The sequence below is a fragment of the Xiphophorus hellerii genome, chromosome 20, assembly GCF_003331165.1.
Source record: "Xiphophorus hellerii strain 12219 chromosome 20, Xiphophorus_hellerii-4.1, whole genome shotgun sequence".
Taxonomy (NCBI): Eukaryota; Metazoa; Chordata; class Actinopteri; order Cyprinodontiformes; family Poeciliidae; genus Xiphophorus; species Xiphophorus hellerii.
Window position 1 is genome coordinate 27,219,418 of NC_045691.1, and position 12,068 is coordinate 27,231,485.

Below are 12,068 nucleotides of genomic sequence, written 5' to 3' on the forward strand. Positions count from 1 at the left end.
CCTCTCCACTTTGGCCTCGGAGCTGTTGTAACCTCGCTGCCTGGGTAGTTCTGCTCTCCACAATAATGTCTTAAACCAGCAAAAATTAATCATTGTTTTTGTTTTGATATAGCTCCATTGGAAGTAAGGGAGCAATCTCATTTTTAATCAAAACTAATTGCCTCTCATTAACATCTACTAGATTCGTCCCGAAGCTGTCTGACAAAAACAAATATCTTTTTCCGTTTCTCATCAAACCTCCCCCTCCTTTCCTGTTTTTCTTTCGAGTCTCTGGATGTGTGCTCTCATGTTCATGTGTGTTCTCCTTGTTGAACATATATGCTCAAAAGGTGGGTATCTTTCACTGCATGAGAAAGAAATATATGTAAAAACCTTGTGGGCATAAGCCGGGATTTGTCTACAGTATTCAGTTATTGACTGTGGAGTTCTCTGGATTTAATAAATCCCTCGTTCCTCACAGCATTTTAGCATTTACAGTATAAAACAGACTTTGAACACAGCACTAAAAGGTCGAACAAAGTAAAACAGCATATACACTCACCCCCACACACATTAACCCTTCCAGACTGAAAGGAGCACCGACGATCCAACAAAATATGCAGTACCGTAATTCCGCCTCATAGTCTGTTTTAATTATCTGAAGAGATTTTGTTAAGTGATTTCTTTCTTGTGCTTGAAATAAGAAAATTTCACTTAGACAAAATAAGTTCTAGACTTGAAGTTTGCTTTGTATCTATTGATATTCTAGTTTCTAGTATATATTTACTCATAATAAGTAATATTTTCTTAAGTTTCAAGCTTTTATATCTTACTGAGATAACTAAGTACAAAAACACTTAAAATAAGAAAAATATTCTAACATAAAACCCTCTTGGTGAGAAAAATGATCTTGTCAGAAAGAAAACAAGCATAAATCTCCTTAATTTAAGATATTTAATCTTACTAAGATTTCAGTTTTTGCGGTGCACTTTGCGCTATGTGACAAATTCCAACAGTTTCTGAAAGGGAAGACGGGGAGTGAAATTAATCTGAGGGGGCGCTCTTTTAAGGACTCGTCCAAGACGGTAAATTGTGAAAATAACTTGCTAGATATTAAAAGGTCCAGTTGTTATGAAACTGGACCTTTCCAGTTATGGAGATATGGGCAAATATACTTACTCACAGGACACATAAAGAACTGCGTAAAATGAAAATAAACAAAAATATCCAGGCAGAGATTTGAAACTTAGGTCTAATTAATACCACTCGTCATGTTACGACCAGAAAAATACAATGAATTCAATTTGGGATTCTTTGGAGCAGAGCAGCTATTCTTCTGAAATGACAGCTGGAAGCATTTTGGGGTATATTGCTACAGCTTTTTGAGAGTTTTTTTATTTGTAACGTTTTGAAGTCCCAATAAAAAACATTGTACTTGTAAAGTAGCAAGATGTGAAAAATGTTCAAGGGACAAAAATACTATTGCAAGAAACTGCAGAGAAGTTGATTTTGTTTTCATCCTCATTTTTTGGGGGACTTTCAGATAGTCATTTGACTCATTTGAACTTTTGGGATTTTTTTTTTTCAAATCAAAATGTCCTACAGTGAGAATTTCTTTCAGGAATAAATCACAGTGAAAATTCAAAAGCCAGCTTCTTATTATTTTATTATCCACGTTTGAAATAGTTTGTTTTTCCGCTCTCCTCCACTTCAGTTGTCTGACGGCAGACGTAAGAAGTTCAAAGTCTATAGTGGTTTGTAATTCCACTCTTCCTCCACAGCCGAATCCTTACTGAGAAGCTGTTTGTTTACTTCTCATGCTTGCTGCCAACATTCAGAATGAAGAGCTCTTCTTTTATCATTCTGACAAAAAAATAAAAATAAATAAACCACAAGGCGAAGGTCAAACTGCAGTGTGCCTGAGAGAAGTTAGACAACTGTAGTCGTCATTTGAATCTTTTTACTAAAATATTCAATTGCCCTCCAGCATGTGTTGCCAAGGTTACCGACCAACCATTAGTGGATCATGAGCAGAAGCAACACGAAGGAAAAAGGTGTGCACAAAAAATAACTCACTTCCGGATACTAGCATGCTGCAATTTACACACTACAACCACAAAATCTAAAGCAACTCAATATGATGATGGTTTTTTTTTAATGTTCTTGTTTACAAAAGAACATATCCAAAGTTCACAACTCACAACATGAAGCAAATTAGCAACAAAGGCAGCCAGCAAGCTGATAAACATGAAAACCAAACAAAAGTGGAAAGAAGCAATGAGAGGAACTCATCCAGTCACTGTCATTAGTGAAGCCATCACTCGTTAACCCTAAAATTGCACAAATTCTGATGTTACCAGTTCAAAAAGTAGTCAAAAAATCAATTTACAAAACTTCCCATGTACACACCGGGCGTTTGACGAACAAAAGACGTAAACCACGCCTGCCAGTGTGTTCTTAATATCTTAAATTAAGCTACTATAGTAATCTAAACAATTCCCATTCTAAAAATTGATTACAAATTTTGGTTCTAAACTAAGTATATTTGAACTGCCCTAAGAAAATGAAATTTATAGAGCATATGATTTACAAAAATTCATCATAACGAATCACAACGAAGCTTATTCACACGTGATTTTAATTTCATTTATTTAGTGGAAAAACCAGAATTGCGAAATTCTGTTTTTTCGCCATTAGTAGAATATAGACGAAGTTTGCTCACAATTGTAGTGCAAACACAGCTGGTGACCTGACACTGCAAGGCAACCTGACCCACCAGGACAGGAAAAACACACACACACACACACCCCGCGCACGCCCACGCACACACACCTACACAAAAGATCCATCCAGGAAAACTTTGCAACAATTTTTAACGACACCCTGGTTCCAAGAGGGAACAATGTGACTTTTTGTTTTTCGCTGCGCCAGGGCCAGGACACCCGACTTTCACCTTGACCGCTGGGGAAGTGACCGCTCACCCCCGACAGTCGTTTTATTTTACTACTCGCCGCCCGTCAGCTCGCAGGGCGCGACCTTTGCGATTACATCGGCAAGCTTCACTCTTCCTCTGCGAGGAGACCGGACGGATCTCGAAGTTCTTCTCCTGATTTTTTGACTGACAAAGATCTGTTTACTTTAGTTTGAATTAGCGCGTCGATGCTGTTTAACAAAAAATCCTTAAGTTCCTTTACAGCAGCTTCGGCAAACTGTCACAGATGACAGATGCGGGTGAATTAATCAGCAAAAAAAAAAAAAAAAAAAAAACAGACAGTGGAAGGATGGCTACTTGTTATGTCGGCCATGAAGCAGGTTGGACTTTTTAAGCTCTGATAGACAAACAGGCGAGGGGTGGGGACTTGAATTGATTGGAAAACATGAATAGATGGACCTTTTTACAAGTGCATCTGTCAGTTCTCCGGCGGGGAGGTTCAGTGATGGATTGAACTCGCTGACACATACCTGCCAGGTAGCAGAGCGTCTGAGCGCCTTGACGAATGAGATGGAGAATTGATCTGTGTCTGTGTCAAAATGTGAAAACGTGTCTGCAGCCTTAATGAACGCTTAATGTTTTTTAACTGGGAGAGGCCAGGATGGGCGCTCAGCTGACTATAGATTCAAATAGGAATGAAAATGAGAGCTTTCCCCCCAGCTGTTGCTATTTTTTTTTTTTTTTTTTGTTCCCCATCGATGCCATCCCAAAGGGAAACTCACGTATAGAAAGTTTGAGAAGTCGACCAACTGATCCCGGGCGTATTTCGTCAACCCACGATGACTGACTTAAGTAGGGAAAATATTTCCATTAAAATGAGACAAAAGTAGGTGAGCCAGAATTCAACTAAAAGAAAAAAAGAAAAGAAAAGCAGTGAAGCAGTGGGAGAGGTCAGAGGAGTATGGAGAAAATGGAGCCGGCGTATAATTACTGGAGAATTGAGACTTGTCCCCCTGAACCCGAGGTCAGAATTAGAGAGTCATTATTCGACATTAATCTTAGCAAGTCCGGAAAAGGAGAGTGCCAAGTTTTGATTAGCTATTCAGAAAATAATGTTTGGCTTCATAATCACCCCAGCCTTTCTGAATTACTGAATTCATAATGACCGCACCGCAGCACCTTCAGACTTGAAAAACAGCCACTTCTGTGCTTTCTTTCTCCCCCATTCTGATTCTGAAATTCAAATTAAATCCTAGATTTACAAAGAGTAGTCGTATTATGTCACCCTTTCCTCATTTCATGACATCACAACCATAAGTCAGTGCATTTAGTGGACTCTTGTGTGATCTGCAAGCAGTGGAGAACAAAGAAGTGGAGGGAAAACGATACGCGGATTTCAATTTACTTTTCTAAACCAACGAAAATCTGAAAAGTGTGGCATCCATTTGCATTTAGCCTGTCTGACTCAATGCATTGCATTGCAGTTGGAAGTGTTTTGGGGTATATCTTTACCATCTTTGCAGACATTGAAGCTGACGTGTTTTCAAACACTTCTTGCATAATAGATCATTTAGACTGGCTAGAGAGAACGTGTGAATATCAATTTTCAAGTCTTGCCAAAGATTCTCAGTTCCGGAGAGAGTTTGCGTGTACAACTGAGTACGCTTTGATGTACACAAGCGGTGTCCAAAGACATGTCTCAAGGGCTGTGTGTGAGTCCTGCATGATTCACTGGTTCAGCAAAGGAATGCAGTGAATTTAGCTTTAACGTTTTGTTTTCGACCTGTGTTTACCTCCGCCCATCCTCCTGTTACCCTCGCAGCAGACTGTTGCCACTCCCACGTTTTACATTGTGAGACAGTTTTTCACCATTTTACTTGTGTTAAATGAACCTCTGATCAATACTCTTTGTAACCCACCCATGTCTTAACTTTTCATTTTTCCACTCGTTTTCTTTATCAGATGATGGACTCGCTACCTGTGACATCTGACTTATTTGGACACTCAAAGGCGCTTTACAGTGAAATCAGTCGTTGCCATTTTAGTGCAACTAAACACACACGCTGATGATGGCAAGTTGATTGTAAACACAGCTGCCCTGGCGCAGTGTGACTTAACCAAGACAGATATCGTGCTATTGTCCCTTCTGACCACCACCAGCAGACAAGACAGGTTAGTTTTTTGGGGTTTTTTTACCCCTCCAGGGGGTCTTTTGTGGGCTCTAGTGTCCCTTATATGACAGTAGGCTGACAGGAAACGGGGAAGGAGAGGAGGGAAGACATGCGGCAAATATTGTCGGGTCTGGGAGTCGAACCCGCGACGGCCGCGTCAAGGACTGAAGGCCTCCAAATATGGGTCGCGCTAACCACTACGCCACCACGGCACGCCGACAGGTTAGGTTTCTCGTCCAAGGACACAACAACAGAGGTGGATGTTGCTCAAACCGGTAACCCACCGATTACGGGACGAAATCCTACCACCGTCGCCACCATCAACCAACATGTGGATAAATACAGAATTAGCTTCCTATTCCCATCCACTATAGTCACTCTACTATAGAGACAAGGAGTCAGATTCTGAAATGACACCCTTGCCTTATATACCAGTACTTTCAAGCTCCAGTCCTTGAGGGCCACAGTATTGTAACTTTTATATGTGTCCTTTGTCCTAATTAAATGGCTAAACTGCCTCTCTCATTTAGCATACAGCCAGGTTCTGCAGAACTATGCTAATGAGCTAATATTGGAGTCAGGTGTGCTGAAGAAGAGACGCGTCTAAAAGTTACAGGAGACCGACCTTTGAGTCCTGGAGTTTGAGACCCCTAACTTATACCATTCTTAAATTTTAACAAACCAATCACAGCTCTGTTTTAACTCTTGAACAGACCCCAAAGATAGAAACTAGTTACACTCCCGTATAAAAAGTGCTACCTTTTATATCACAAAGACAGCGGCTCTTGCATTTTGAGCGTATCCTTCCCGCCAGTCCCAGAAAGATTTTTGACACTGGGCGAGAGTTGCTGCAGTATAAAGGTGAGCTAATGAGATCACTCCCCCTTAAGCCCTCTGGATATATCTCAAATGTAGCATCAAAACCTGTCACGCGCTGCTATGTATGTCTGTAGTGGAACAGAAGGGTTCATTACCCTTCAGTGATCAACAGTGAGCGGGCATCTGCGTGTGTCTCCTACTGAAAGCCTTTGCTAATGCAGCAGCTTCACGACAGCACAAAGCGTCGGTGCGTGTTAAAGCATCGGCCTGTCTGTGTTGAGACAATAACTGGATATGCATGTGTGTGTGTGTGTGTGTGTGTTATGCCCATGCTTTGGCTTGTGGTTTGGATGTCTGCTACAGAGGGATAAAGGCAATGGTGCAGTGATGAGCGCCTAATCCAAGCGGCTGTTATTGGTCCGGCGAGGCAGGAGAGATGTAAGCGTTTCACTTCTTGAAAGGGATCTGCTTCACTTGGAGTTCTGCTGGCCCTGACAGAACTGGGACATCATTTTCCTTGTCAAAGCTGATAATCAATTCACCTTATAAGGGCGCTCTGACAGCAGACCCCCCGCCGAGGTTGATGCCTCTGTGTAAGCTGTCGTCACATCCCCGTATATTAATATCGGGCCAAACAGTTACAAACAGCGGGCGGTAAGAATCCCATGTGGGCCATCGCCGCACGTCAGTAAACACTCGACAATGAGTCTGATCTCCTAGGTGCTTTGATGTTGGAGTTTGATGCTAATGACCGGTAATAGAGATCATTGGGGGGAAAAAGTCTCTTTCTGAAATGTTTCTTAAAGATGAAGGAGCGTTCATTGCTCCATGCTTCAAACATTGTCCAAGCGACCTCTGGAGATCGGCGTGTGATTTGTTACGTCAGCGCGCCGGCTATTTATATAGAATGTTTCGTCTAATAGATATGTAACCTGTGTATGATACAGAGGCAGCAGGTGTCCTCCGGGGAGCGGGCGAGATGAGCTGGGCTACGGCGTCGTTCCTCATCTCGATGGAACATTAATAATACAAGGACCTGGGGAGAGAGCTCCATCTGGGCCGGGCTGGTGCACCGCTGTGGGGACAGACCACTGGCTCCTGTAATCTGTAATCCCTCACAGACTGCAGCTTCAGCCCATGGGGCTCCACTGACACAGAAAAAGACAATAACTTTCAGCTGGAGCTTTTCTACGTAATAGAAAAAAACAAACAAGCATGGTTTTCAAAACTGTTAGCCAAAAAAAAACCTGACAATTGGGGCTTTCATTTAGCTGCGTTTTTGTTCACCATATTATTGCTCAAATTGGAATTACAAAAATTAATTTGCTTACTGACTTAAATGGCACTTTTGAAAATACTCAAGATTTTCAATGACAACTTTTGCGCTCGGATGAGTTTTCAACATTAGTGGAACGTCGACAAAGTTTTGCACACATTTGTTTCATTTCATTCCCTTTTGTTTGGAGCAATAGGTATAAATATGAATTTATTCCTAGTGCTAATTTCCCTCCTCGTTTGTTAGTCCTATAGTTGATGGAAACGGTTTGTATCTTCAACCACTGAGTTTAAATGATGTGTTGTCTCATCCAGTGAAGAATTTCAAATTTTAAATATTACGCCATTATTAATTTATTTAATGTTCACCTTTTTAGTCCTACTGGCTCTTCTATGTTTCTGATTGACAGGTTTTGTGTTTTTAACCTCTGTTGGTTGAAGCAGAGGAATTTAGAGAAATGACCGCAAGTTATATATTAATAGTTGGTGCATTGTTTTTATTGCGACTTTCTATAAAATTAATTGCCCTTTCGGACATGGATAAAGATCTCAATCTGAATCACCGCAACAACGACCCTCAGTGGTCGCCTAATTAGTAAAAAGAGCAAAAGGAGATAAAATTACACAGATGTAGTTTTTATCTCAGTGCAAAAGACAGCAGTCCTTTGAAGGCTGGGAGACAAAAGATAAAAGATAGAAGAAGAATAATGGAAGCAAGGAACACAGCAGAAACGTCAGGAATCAAGCTGTTCAGAAGTTTAAAGCAGGGTTAGGTCAGGTCATGAAACCCGTATTTGAACATCTCACAAATGCACAGAATCTAGAGGAGAATATTCGGTTGGATTAAGACCAAAAAAGGAGAACTTTTTGGCCTGCATGAACCCTGAACACAAATAACTTAAGAGGAAAGGTTCACCTTCCAGGAGAGCAACTCAAATCACGCAGCAAGCTAGAATATAACGGATCCGATCAAAGCAAAATCAATGTGCTAGAGTGGCCCAGTCAAAGTGCAGACCTAAAACATCAGTGTTCTCCATCCAGTCTGACTAAACTCGAGTTCCTTTGTGACAACAATGGAAAACAGTGTGAAGTTGGACTGCAAAAAGACATGCAGTTGTAATTAAAGAGAAATGTAGCTCTGCGAAATATTGAGTCAAAAGCATGTCAGATTTCAGATTTTTTCAGGAGGAAAAAAAAAGTAGTTTTTTAATTTGACTTAACATTTGAGCTACTTTTTAGTAGTTTACCACTTAAAACTCTGAACAGAGGTACAGTTCTTCTTTGCATCGTTGCTAAGACACTCTCTTCAGTCAGAAGATACAGAATAGCTTCAGTCAGAAGCTTCTACAAATTTGCTGTAATACAGACCACTACAACAACTCTTTGACGAATTTTCAATTAATATGAGTTTCAACAACATTTAATTTCCCTTTGGGGTCAATAAAGCATTTTTTGGATTGAGCTGAAATGAATTTGAATGATTGTTTGTCTCTGTCTCTCACAGCTCTTGTCCACTAATTTCTGGAGATTTACTCCAGCCATCCTTTAACCCTAAAACAAAATGGGTGGATAAAATAAAAATAATGAATTAAAATTTGCACTTTCAACATGACAAAATGTTTAAAAAGTGCAAGGTACTGTATGTGTGTGTTTTAGCCATGCAATTACTTTGTACACCTTTAAACTGCAGTTATATGCTGAAGAAATATCAAAGAGTCTCAATTGTGATTGAAAACCAAGGAATCAAGAACATTACCCAAACAGGGTCCAACTCAGAGAAGTAAAAAACGATTAACAGCTCAACTTAGCATAACTCAGAGGGGGTAGTTGTGCTCAATAATGTAGCAGCACAGCTCAGTGACTTGTCATCTTTATTTTTATCACCTTGCCTTCTGAAAGTGCTTGTTGATCAATACACACAGCAAGACTTCGCTCCCTGGGTGAGCTTGAAGCAGAGAGGCATGAAACGTTCACCGCAGCGCCTAACCCTCCATGTCAAATTGTCTGATTTGCATACCTCTGTCGAGTCTCGTTGGGCGTCCTTATTCCGAGACCAATAAAACTGCTTTTTTTCACCTGTAAGTTATTTGCGGTTAAAAAGGTTTCAGCTTTAATGCTGCATCTGTCCAGACCAGGAGCAGCGAATTTACAACCGAGACTGAATGCTTCTGAGTGCTGTAAGTTCTCTGAGATATTCATTGGGCCTGGTGCTGTAATGCAAGGGTTCAGGTGGTGTAATTAATAAACAAACAGGTGAGTTAAATATTCTGTGAACGGCAGCTGGACTGGAAGTGAGAAAAATCCACAGGGCCCAGAAACAAGAGACTATAGAGGTACGGCTCAACACCAACTTTAAGAATTCACACAAATCTTTTTCAAACCACCGTATAGCAGCCCAGAAATGCTTGACAAGAAGTTGCGGTGACAGTATTGTCTCCACTGTCTGCCAACAAGACGAATGCAGATTCATCGTCTAAATCAGAAGTGACCTTCCATGATAGCACTTACCGGGACGCATGAACATCAAACAGAACCGAGTGGATCCAAAATACCCGTGTCAGCCTTAGCTCAGCCGGTGGTGAAATGATGTATGATAGAGACGATAGGAATAGAAATAAAATGCTAATATTTAGTCATCACTGAAACACAAGGGACTAATAATATTGGGCAGGGCCAGCAGCCTTCCTGATCCCACGAGACATTTTGGTTGCTACAAGAATTCGTCAAGAGCAACAAAACTTGCTCGACTCTAATTGAAAAAAAAAAACAACAACAAAAAAAACGTCTTAGTTTTTGTAAAGAAATATTGTATTGAATTAGCTTTATTGTTAAATTTTTATTGAAATGTCACATTGTACACATTATAGCCTATAAGTCTAAGTTTACTCTGGAGCCATTTTTAGATTTCTTTATAGATTAACATATTTCAATGTACATACTTGTTTTATTTTATTACTTCATTTTATATTTAAGTCATATCTGAATTACTTATAATATCACACTTGTGTACATAGTTTTTAAAAATATATTTATATTGCTTGTGGTTATATTTTTATTTTCTAATATTTGGATGGACTGGCTTATCAACAAATAAGCAATTTCCCCTTAGGGATCAATAATGTATATTCTGATTCTCTTATCTTTACAACAGGGGTGGGCAATATGGACTTAAAATTTTATCAGAATATTTTGTGGTACTATTATGATAATGATGAATGTGACGATAAGAACTATTTGTTGCTTATTTTTTAGGTAACTGTACAGATGTGACTGCATGACACGGCCAACACAAACACAAACGCTGCTCTTGGAAAACATACCAGTTTGAAATGTGCATATTTAGGACACCAGTCGCATAAATAAGTGTGATTAGTATCACTAAACTTCACAGGTATTTTTAAAATGTATTGATATTTATTGATAAAATAGTAAAACCCCCAACCTCAACGACACAGACAGTTTTGGGAGGTTTCAAATATTCATCGGAATTCATCTGATTTATTGTGACGACAATAAATTAAAATTCTTATCCTGATAAGAAATTTATCATGATAAATGAAACAGTACAGTAAATGCCCAATGTTTACCATATCAACTAAAGATGAATAAAAATGGCCTACCTACTGAAATAATGGCTTTGCTTTTCAACCATCTAAGCACCAAAATACATAAAAGTAGTCCTCCTACAAATAATCTAATTCTGTGCAAATTTGAAGAGCTGTTGCATAAAACAGGTAGTCTGACCAGTCTATCCTACTTTCTTTATGTCTAAACGTTCGCTCTTTGTGTGTGCCTCTTGGTTTCGGCTGACAGGAGGCGCTGTGGGGCGGATGAGGAGCAACATGTGGCTCTGGAGCCGCAGGTTTCTCACCTCTGCTGTGAGAGCAGATCAGAGGCTCCTTGTACACCCAGTGCTGACGAGTTGTTCTACTTCAACTTCCAGGATCCTTCGGAGTGTCAGCTGTGGCACCGCACACTCTGCCTGCCACGTACTGTGTAATGAAGACATTTCGATGTCTCTTCTTTTCAAGAGGGCACTTAGAGAGATAACTTTGATCTTTTTCTCGAGGTGAAGGTGAAAAGACCGAGGAGCGATAAACGAGCTCTGTGGAGTAAAAGGGCATCAGATTTTTGTCACGGCAGACTTGTGAGACTTCCTGTTTCTTTTCCTTTAAAATTCCTCCCAACACCCCCCACCATGAAAAGCTGCCCTTTTTCTGATTGTGTGTGTTTGTGTTTTATTTTTCAGCCGAGGTAATCCAGGTGCATTAGCCCGAAGCTTTTCTGCCTGTTTATTAGTTATTCATTTCCATCAGTGTGAGTAGCCTAAAGCGATGTGATCTGCAACGTGCTCGGTGTTCAGCTGCTGAACCGGATCATCTTCTTCCTCTCATCGTGCCCAGAAGCACGGCACCGCTTTCCCCTCACACTCCACTGAATTTCCCCCATTATAAATATCAGCAGGCAGGAAAAGAATTATTAAATAAAATCACATTTGAATAATTTGTGGTTTAATTAATGATCATTGAAAGAAAACGAGCTTAAATCCAAAAAAGGCTAATTCCAACTTTAGTCATGTGTAATTGCACTTTTGACATGATTTTTGGAAAGATTTTTTTTGAGCAACTTCAAATTAAAGCTGTCTTGGAAAACATAGACTTCTCTTAACTCCTTTGGCCCTTACCAAACAAATTGAACCTAAACTCTTTCTTTGTGTTCTTGTGTTTGTTTTTTGGGGGAGAGAAAGTTGGGTTTTCTATAAATATTGATGCGTGTGCACATCCACAACAGGTTGTGGAGGCTGTGGCAGAAGATCATGAAGCAAAAGAAGCTATTGCAGCACTGACAACAGCTGCCCACACTGCAAGGCAAACAGGGAAAGAGTAGGCGGC

The 12,068-nt window shown here is 40.1% G+C and overlaps 1 protein-coding gene across 4 annotated transcripts in view; it reads right to left on the reverse strand.

The window, feature by feature from the left end:
- tafa1b (TAFA chemokine like family member 1b) overlaps nucleotides 1–12,068 on the reverse strand; it is a 175,970-nt gene that overhangs the window by 11,510 nt on the left and 152,392 nt on the right. The window lies entirely within an intron of this gene.